General features: G+C 35.7%; 1 protein-coding gene across 1 annotated transcript in view; it reads left to right on the top strand.

Moving 5' to 3' along the window:
* Positions 1-274: 274 nt before the first annotated feature.
* Positions 275-11,134, top strand: part of LOC115448686 — a 43,673-nt gene continuing 32,813 nt past the window's right edge. Inside the window, exon 1 of the mRNA XM_037437720.1 lies at positions 275-430. The gene's annotated coding sequence lies outside the window, so the exon portion shown is untranslated. The remainder of the gene's footprint in view (positions 431-11,134) is intronic.

The raw sequence follows: 11,134 nt of genomic DNA, 5'->3' as shown, positions 1-11,134 counted from the left end.
AATAATAATAATAATTAATGAATAAATACACAAACACCACAAGACTAGTGCAAATAGTAATGAGTGTAATATGGTGAGAGAATACAGGCAAATGGTGTCCTGTCGCGACTACGCCGTGAATGACCAAACATTCCATCACACCATGTGATCAAAAACTCGAAGGCAAGTAAACACATCTATATTTTATTTAATGTTTAATATATTGTTGCTTCTGATTGTGTAACAAGTATTGTTTATAATTATGCTTAAAACTAAATTTACTGTTTTTAGATCGACACGGCGGTGGAATATTGTTCCAACAGCGAGTGGCGGCATATTTGAAGGATCCCCTAAATGCAGTTGTCCTGTGGCGTGGAATTGACAATAGACTCGTCGTGGAGCGTATGCTATGCGTGAGACGTTCCTGCCTCCACATTAACCTATTATAAAGGTATTTAGGCCTTGTAGTATTAAAAATGTTGAATAACATGGAGGCTAAATGTAATTGCCGTCGGGCTGCCATTTTTAAGACATTACCGTCATTTAAATACGATGTGACAAAACCATAAATCCTTGATACTTTTATTCCTTAATTGACTTAACATCTTATGTCGGAGCCTGGAATGCCAGATATGGTAATAGTCTAACCGCCTATGACATCACGGGATGGACGGACAGGGCTAAAAATGAGTGCCTTATTTGCGCCTACGCCTTTTTCTGTATCAAGACTATAAGGGTAGTGTAGTACCTATAAAAGGCGAAGGGTCCATATAACATGATTCCAGCCAGCTTCCCTTCCATATAATAATAATAACAGCCCTGTATTCTATATTATCCCACTACTGGGCACAGGCCTCCTCTACTACAGAGAAGGATCTGTGGGATGGTTGACGTCACGCTTCCATAATTGAATTAAAATATAATTATCAGAATGATTTGCAGACTTCATTTATGCATATTAGTACCTATAAGTTGTGTCGGGTTCCCTTTGGGCAAATTTCACCCTTTGCTACTAGTACCATGTAGTGATTTAATACAAAGTTGTTAATGGTGCTAGAAATCATGGGCGGGCAAGGTTATTAAGTGATGAGCGGCTTGCTCGTCTGAACATCAGTTACTTTAAATCTCTGCTAGTAGTAAGGTATATTTATCAGTTCTGATAGCCAGCACAGTGCACAGGTTGTTAAAATCACCACAATGAATCGCGTAGGTATGTCGGTTTCGAGATCAGCCTGTGTACATCCGGTATCAAACAGGCCGGCATAATTGTGTCGACTGGCAACGATAATCACTCGTCAGTCGAAACTATATGTAGACTCTACTCCACTTACCATTACCTGCAGTAGGGCCACTTCATCTTGCCCGTATAAAAATAATTGAATGATAAAAACCCAATATCACTTTGCCCAACTCGAAGATCGAACCCAAGTCTTCAGGACTACAATCATACCGTAATACAACTACAACACATAAATAAAAAAAAACTTATAAATACCATAATAATCTGTACTAATATTATAAAGCTGAAGAGTTTGTTTGTTTGGACGCACTAATCTCAAAAACTATTGAACCGATATTGATGTTTTTTTTACTAATAGGTAGCTACATTACTCACAATTGCAATAGACTATTTTTATCCCGGAATACTTTTAACTCGGGCGGCACCGCAGGCATAGCTAGTATGCGATAAGAGTTAATTAATAAATACAAGTAATAGAGTTAATAATGCAATATTCCAGCCACGTTATCATATAAGCCTAGATTGAAACATCCCGACCGTCTGCCCGGCCCACATAAAGCAACTATGAACATCCATCAATTATTAGTCGCACTTAGCTCGCTAATGCACTGTTAATAAATAATGGGTTTGTACACCTGACGCTATGAAAACAACTGTTTTTGAAAACATTAGAAAATATCGGTACCATATACAAATTGTGAAAAGAGTAACACCAGTTTTTTGCACGAGCCCGCCGTTCGTCTGATAGTAAGTGATACGATTGCCCATGAACAGCAGAAACACCATCCAACAACTTGAATTACAAAGTGTTATTTGGCATTCCACTGCGCTCGCCATCCTAAGACATGAGATGTTAAGTCTTATTATGTCCAGTAGTTACACTGACTACAATGTCCTTCAAACCGGAACACAACAGTGACTACACACTGCTACTTGGCGGCAGAAATAGACATTGCGGTGGTACCCAGGCGGACTCTCACATATGAGAGACCTACCACCGGTAAACTACGAGAATGTAAATAATATATAACATTTTACAGGTTCCAATAAGTTATTTTATCTCATATAAATCCAGCGTAACTTGCAAGTAGATTTTTTACTTTAATTCGTTTAACATAAGGTTCGTTTCGCCGAGATCAAAGTAAAAAAACCCACTTTAATGTAACATGGATGAAACCTTGTTCAATATATAGCTTAGTTTTTACGACCGACTCTTGCCTTACACTAACCTTTTCTTTGGATCCAATTCCAAACAAATCTTATAAGACGCTAAATATTGCCTCACCTGGAAAATTAATCCAAACTAATCCAAACACCCTACTCCAAGAAGACAAATTCATAAAGCATTTTTGTCCTAGTAACCGACAACATGAGCAAAGTCGCGAGCAAAATTTATAAAAGCTATATCATGAACATACTCACACCTTTCATTTATTCCCAAAAGGGTAGACAGAGGCGCAAATATGCACTAATTTTTTGCATGTGTATTCCATCCTAAGATGTGGATGGAAAACTCCAAATATCGCACCCCACCTGGGATTCGAACCCAATTTTAGAGCGTTAGTCGTACTGCGCACGCAATACGACTTCGCCACAGCGATATAAAAAGCGGCGATAGCCTAGTTGGTTGTGGAACGGGCTGACGAGACGAATGTCCGCAGGTTCAAATCCCAAGGGCACACACCTCTGAATTTTGTAAAGTTATGTGTGTATTTTTTGTGAATCTCTTAGCAGTAGAGGAGGCCCGAGGCCAGCAGTGGGACAGTATATAATACAGGGCTGATGTTATTATTATTAGAGGGATATAATTTTTAAAATCAGAGTGTAAAACAAAATCATATTAATGGGTTGAAGCAATACCCTAAGTTGCTTTGTTTGTTATGCTTTAACATACAAAATAAATGAAAATAGTTTTATGATTTTAAGGATTTAAGAGAGCTAACGTAATGGATTGTTAATTAAAAATGTGATTTTATTACGAAATGAAATAAGTCGAGCACGACGTTAGCATATTTGATTGCATAATATTATATTATATTATAAAACTGATGGCGAGACGAACAATTTATTTCCACTATTGTAAATCCTTACTAACTATACTATTTAATGTATTTGGCCCTAACTGCTAATACCAAATATGCCTATATACCAAAGCAGGGGCGAAAGGTGAAATTTTTCGACACAACATATATTATGTACTATGCGCTCTGCAAATCGTTCTAATGATAGTTTGATTCTACATAAAGAGAAGCCGGCAAATATCCTTCGCCGTTGCACCAAACACTACACTGCATTTCACTAATCTCTCTGGAACTTTAAAACGCTCTCTCACTATTACAAAGTCCTATGTTACTTTTTACTTATGTCTCATATTTTTTTTATGTTAGTATAAATTAGAAAAGTCAATAATTCACACTTCCTCCTTTATTTATCATTCGGCATGATTGGAAATTTTCACTGAAAAAATCCTAAAATCATGTGATATACATATGGAATTTAATTTGCTTATCAAATATAACATAGAACTTTGTAATAGTAAGCCAATGGAATTTCAATCGCATAATCACGAGTTAACTATAATAAGCTTATCCACTTAAATGCACTATATATAAGGGTTATAATAGCCCAAACATTTTCTATTAAGAATTCCAGCTGGCTCTATCATAACGTTTAATAATTCCATCCATTTCTAATATACATATTAAATTCTCGTTTATTTGACAAACCAGCAAAATGAGTTAGGGTGCCTACATACTCGCCGATTTGTCGCGCGGTTAACTGTATTTACAATCGATAAAATGTCAGTATATCTATTTAAGTGATTTGTAAAATCTATAAATGTGTATTGAAAAATAGCAAATCGATTATGATAACATCAACTGTATGGTAATATTAACAAGTATGAAACTTGTAATTGCAAGTTTTTTTTGCTAAGCATTTCTTTAAATATTTGTTTAAGAAGCTTTGTCGTATGTTACGTGTATGTTGCGCTATACGCTCACTTTGATCGATGCCTAATTTTCCTTTCATGCTTTTTGATAGTTCGTTTCTTTTAATAATATTTGCAAACGATAATGTAAATAAAATAACATCCGTTAGTCTACTTACAATTAGTGATGCTCTTTAGTCTAAATCAAATAAATAATTTGTTATAAATCTTTGAAAGACCTAAAAATGGATGGCACAAAATCGGTTTTGAATATTATATAACCTCATACAGAATTGTAGGAAAAAAAATATTTTTTTTACATTAAATTGTTCGTAAAAAAGAACTAAGAATACTAAATCTACAAAGCTTTTATGTTCTAAAATTGGTTTAAAGTCCTTCAGTCGGTTTAAATGCCATATTCTGACGATTTATAAACGCCATTTAATGCATTTTCCAAATATGTGTATAACTTCGACAATTACACACTATTTGAAATAACTATCATTTACAAATGTTGGTTCTTACAAAGAGTATAACTGTTTAACACTTTATATTTAAAGTGACGAGCGCAGTAGAGTGCCACACAGTACTTGTAATTCAAAGTTCTGTATGATGTTGCTCCTCTTTATATGCGGTCGTATCGCATACCATCAGGCGAACGGCATACTCGTCTCGTCATTCAAAACAACAAAATGTTTACGTGTAACATACCAAGTATCTACCATCATACGAGCGACAAACTCGTTTCATCATTCATAGCAACAAAAAAAAATGTTTATGTGTAATATTATATTTGTAATTCATTTTTTATGTCACTTAATATAGAGATGAAACAATGCTTTTATAGTGTTAAATGTTATTTCTATCGAATATAAATGATATTATTATATTTAATATAATTAACATACATACATAAATACATAACATCACGCATTTATCCCCGAAGGGTTATGCAGAGGCGCAACTAGGGCACCCACTTTTCGCCAAGTATGTTCCGTCCCATGATGTGATAGGCGGCGAGCCTATCGCCATATGGGGCACAAATTTCAAACTCCGGGCTGATACTGAGCAGAAAAACCCAAGTAATATCACTTTGCCCGACCCGGGATTCGAACCCAGGACCTCAGAGCGCTATTGTACCGGTCATGCAATACAACTACGCCACCAAGGCAGTCAGTAATATAATTAAATTTATCGTTAACGCCAATCAAGTGAGTAAGCACTCTTAAATATGATAAACTCAGCATCTAGATACCGAGCGACCATCGCTTTGCGTGTTTAATAAAGTTCGATCTAATAGCGAAATTCCAACTCGTCTATTTGCTATGCCCGTTCCCGGCATCGGAGTGGATGCCTCCGCACCCGTTTAATTTTTCTCCTGAAAGGAATCCGATACTGCTTCTTTCGTTTTCAAGTAATTTGCTTCGGAAGTCGGCAACAAATTATTTAGTGACCGGACATTGGATTTTTCTAATAAATATTTTATAGTTTTCTTAGCGAATAATTTTCTCTGTCGATTTTATTCTCGCAAAGTTCTATCGTTAATTAGTCGACAGCTGGAGTTGTGAAGTTTAATTATGTAAAAACTTTCTCTTTGCTAACTTCTGTAAAGTGGACAGTACAAAGTATAGTTTCGAACGATAAATTATCATTTTTATTAAATTCTCAAACAATTTTTTTTCTTTCGCACCATTATTATTGAAGTAGTATTTCCTTTACATGATTTTTTATTCATATAAATACTTGCTAATAGCATTTATTCTTTTCTATTTCGTTGGTAGCTAGGTCGTTTAAATAATATATAATTAATGATAACGCGATGAAACGTACTACAATGAAGACGCTCCCAACATGAAAATAATTTTTAATTTAATTATGTATATTATTTCACTCGCTTGTCTCAAATAAAACATTTGCGAATTTTAAATTACGTCGTATTAAAACAAACAATATTTATTCCATCAAGTGTGTTAAAACTTCTATCAAATCCGCAACACCGATATACGCCGAAGTTTTGTGTACCAAACTTGCTCAATCTAAATATAATGGGAAAGTAAACAATAGAAAGTTGAGCGCCGTTCCCATCAGTTTTGCGCAAATATTTATGCACACATTCGGTGATGTGTGGCGTGAATGATAAGAGAAATTACCAACGCATAGCAGTAAATAAGATGCTACGTCTACGCATGTTTACACGCAATTAAATATTCAGAATTACTACGAATGTGCTATTCAAATTACAGTTTACGCTGTTATGTTCGTAGTATATGCAATCTACGAGCTACGGCGTAGGCTGCGTAGGCATTTGTAGACCTTGCGTAAATGTAATTAAATATTGATAGCCTGTAATCTACATCACAATTGCTACTTTAAAGAACGGTCTACGCGCTTATTTGAAATCTACGCTTGGCTTATTTATAAAAAGCTCCCAGAACATACATAACTCACGAGATTCAATCTCAATTGCATTACCGCTACCATCTCCCAACTCAGACCGCACAATAATAAGCACCAAGTTCCACGTAAAAAGTTACAAGGATTTCCATGACGTCACAACAGTAGATCGAGGGTAGTTCAGATATTATTTCGACTTACCTTAATGCTTTAACACCGCACCGCTTTGTGACTATCCTGCGTCTGCGTTTATGTTTGTTTTTTATACACGGGAATTTGACCTTACTGCACTTGAGTGGAGTGGGGTTGAAAGTCGACTGACGAGAGATTACCCTCGGCAGTCGACAGAATTATGCCGGCCTGTTGGAATTAGATATACACAGGTCGATCCCGGAACGCGAGATGCTTACGTGAGCCACTATGACGGGTTTTAACACATTGTGTTCGGTGGTCGATATCCGGGCGGATATTAAATATATCCTACGACCAGTGTCTTTACATGTTATGGATCGTTATTTAGATTTGATTAGGTTCCCTTTGTACTTATAGTTGAATCTTTATTGGAAAAAAAATATTGGTTATATCCGAATCCTGCCGGCTCCCCTTTATTTAGAATAAAAAAAATATCATTAGAATGATTTGCAGATCGCTTTCATGCATAGTCCTTAGATATTACGTCGGGATCCCTTTCTGAAAACCACCCTCCACCACTGGTATTATATCATTGTAAAATTGAAACAATATTTTAAAACTAACAAATGTAATTGCCAGAATAACAATAAATTCCACATAGTTCCGATAGAATTGCTGCTTTATCCGCCGGTGACCGAACTTTGCCACTATGTTATTGTTAACAAGCGTGGCAACGTTTCGCTGAATGTCATCCAAATAGTTTCAAAACATTCCATTTATGGCGGCATTACGTTGAATGGGAGTCTATTTTTTTAGTTGCAATCCTGCACGTTAACTAATCAATCTGGTAGAATATTTAAATTCGACGCGAACGAGGTATAAAACCCGCCATAGTGGCCCATGTAAGTGTGTCGTGTTCCGGGATCAGCCTGTGTATATTCTGTTCCAATAGGCCGGCATAATTGTGTCGACTGTTGAGGGGTAATCATCTCTCGTTAGTTGATATATCCTTTGCCGTGACGGGTAAAAAATATATATCGCATTGTAGGATCGGCCGGTGTATTTAATGTCTAAACAGGCCGGCATAATTGTGTCGACTGGTGATCATCAGTCGATATTTTACTGGACGCTCCTCCATTTACTATAAGATCCAGTTATCACTTTACTAACCCATATAAAAAGACATGTTTAAAAACTTTATTTACCAAATCATTGATTCCTAGCGTAGGCGTCCCCAAAATTCAATCATTTATCACAAAAAAGGGAGAGGAAAAAATATACATCACTGATAATATTTAAAATAAGGATTTCTTTAAAATGCCTGGACACTTTGATACGTATTATTATGTGTTGTACTTATACAAAAGTTCGCAATACTTTGCTCCAGTGTAACTGTTCTAAGACTTTTTTAGCCACAAAACTATGTAAACTAAATATTAAACGGAACCCTAAATTAATAAAAATATTGTTTCTATAATTTTATTGTGTATTCTTCATTTACAGTCGTGTTATTTGACATTTTAAATCTAATGGGATATATCACATAATTATTTACTTTCCATCAAATGCTTGCTGTCAGATTTGATCAAAGCAACTTGAAGTCGCATGACCACCAAGTGTTCCACTAACACTCCCTACATAGGCTTCGTGAAACCATAAAGGAACACATTTTGAGTATAACTGGTCTAATCAAAATACATTTATATTAGGGACTGTGAATTCGGGTGGTCCAGCGTTCGATTTCCTAGGAGAGCACTACGCGTGCATTGTTTGAATTAATAAATAACGAAACCAACTGCCGAGACGAATGTCCGCAGGTTCAAATCCCAAGGGCACACACTTCTGACTTTTCTAAAATCATGTGTGTATTCTTTGTGAATTATCGCTTGCTTTGACGATGAAGGAAAACTTCGTGAGGAAACCTGTATACCTCAAAAATTCTTTATAGATATGTTGAGAGTGTGTTAAATCTACCTATCCGCACTAGGCCAGCGTGGTGGACTAAAGCTTATTCCCTCTCAGTAGTAGAGAAGGCCCGTGTCCAGCAGTGGGACAGTATAATAAGGGGCTGATATATTAATAATTCATGTTAGTCAAAATAAAAATTAAATTGCTCCAGACTTAAATTAACGCCTGAGAATAGCCTATTTTCAACTTAAATAATATATTCTTATGAGCTCAAATTCCAAACATAACTTCATCGCAGATATTATGATTAAAGTTAAAAGAAAATGCAATTTATTGATATTAAGTAAGGTATTTCAAAATCTAGCATGATTAAAATATACTGAGTTATATTTGAACAATTAAATAAATATTCATCATCAATCATCTCATCCTTTGTATTTAATTAAAACAGACAGTTTGTAAAAAGTCTGATTGTTAAGTTTATCCGCAACATAAAAAGCGGACCTGTCATGAAAGAGACAGAAAATTGGGCAAAAGGATCTCACAGGAAATTAAATTACATTATAACGCGTATATTGAATACAATGAGCCTCCTTCATCTTGAATTGCTTGTTGACAGTTAATAGATATTTAAAACATCTATTTTAGGAAATGAACCTAAATACCATAGCATAGGTATCATTTTCCGCCGTTTTCTTTGTACGTGTACTGACGGGGTCCAGTCAATTACACTAGTTTTGTAAACAATGTAGACTAATTGTTGATAATGTCTTTTAAACATCCTTGCTGATGATAGGATATAGTTATACGCTCACATAGCGACCACCATGCCCATGTGTGTCTCACTCTGGGATCAACCTTTGCATATCCGGTTCCAACAGGCCGACATAATTGTGTCGACTGTCGCGGAGTAATCTCTAGTAATCGTTTGACTAGAGAGTCAGACAATGTATATAGAGAATACACTTACCATCACGTACAGTGAAGTCATTGTCTTGCTTATAAAAAGCAATCACACACTCATATACTGAAGTTCAAATTATGACCGATGGAATAGGGTTACCACATTTTTATTTAAAAAAAATGTTAAAGACAAAACAGCAGTTTAGTTGCACCTCTGAGGGCCATAGTATTAACAGTAGTACCGGCTTATATAAGCCTTTAATTGATATAAAAATAAAAGCCTATAAAAATAAAATATCTCAACAATATCCAGACAAGACAAAATAACATGTATCACCTACCAGAATTTATTTTTTAATAACTGGAAATAAAGTAATACTAGTAAGTGACAACCCTGGGGTCAGCGCGAGGTCACAGGTCCTGCGGGCACAAAAACGGGATGTATTCGCGGCCAACAGTATGAATAAATGAGACGGCCAGTGATTGTTCCTGAATTATTCACGAGGTTGGATTTTTTTACCTGCTCACGGGTAGAGAGAACAGTGTGTCGAGATTGCATTACTAAATATATTATGGCCGAGTTCTCACTTCTGATTTAATGAATGGATTATCTAAACACAAAAAATTGTTATAGTTTATGCAACATACTATTACAAAGTGCATGGTCTGAGATATTTTTATAAGATAACTAGCTTTTACTCGTGGCTTCGCCCGCGTGAAGTAGTTTTTCGGGAAAAAGTCCCACTATATATTTTCCCGGGATAGTAGCCTATAACCTTTCCAGGGTCTTATACGATCTCCATACCAAAGTTTGCTTTCGTATATCACGTCTTATGTCACGTCCCGTTCCCGTGGGAACGGGATAAAAAGTATCCTATGTCCGTCTCCTGGTTCTAAGCTACCTCTCCACCAATTTTCAGCCAAATCGGTTCATCCGTTCTTGAGTTATAAATAGTGTAACTAACATCACTTTCTTTAATATATATAGATAAAAAAATCGACATAGGCTAACATTCGAAATTAATAAAAAATATAGATATTCAGAATATACTCGTTTACTATGCAGGAATATTATATGCTGTGTAACACTATTGATACTACTGCAAACTACGATCTGAGCTTTCTTTATTTTACGATAAATAATGAACAAAGTAATTATTTCAATTTTCAACGATCGAAAGCAATAAAGAATATTGAACTTCAGAAAATTCTCATTATGGTTTTATAAAGAGAGTACGTACGTAGTAACTTTCTAAGCAAAAATAACTATGAACCAGAGGTAACCAAATTTTATTTTCTCATAGACAATCTCAACATTTTATCGTTCCGTTGGACCTTTTTTAGACTTCGCATAGGAAGTGTAATACAACTAACGCCCAGCCATCGCTGGGGGTTATATTGGGGTCACCATGCTTCTTACGGCCTCTTATCTACCTAGATAGGTGAAGTCAAGCCAATTTTAGTACTTTATTATCAAATCAGACAATTTTTTGTGGACCCTCACTTAGGAATTATGGACCCCCATTTTTGTTCGCGCCGGCGTAGACTCCCGTCAAATCTCCCGGACCACTTTGAGAATCCAAGCTTTAAAAATTTTAACAAAAATCAAGTCGCCCTACTGTATCTCCGTATATCACCAGAAGCCCGAA

The sequence above is a fragment of the Manduca sexta genome, chromosome 12 (genome assembly GCF_014839805.1).
Source record: "Manduca sexta isolate Smith_Timp_Sample1 chromosome 12, JHU_Msex_v1.0, whole genome shotgun sequence".
NCBI lineage: Eukaryota > Metazoa > Arthropoda > Insecta > Lepidoptera > Sphingidae > Manduca > Manduca sexta.
This window is presented reverse-complemented; position numbering and strand designations above follow the sequence as displayed.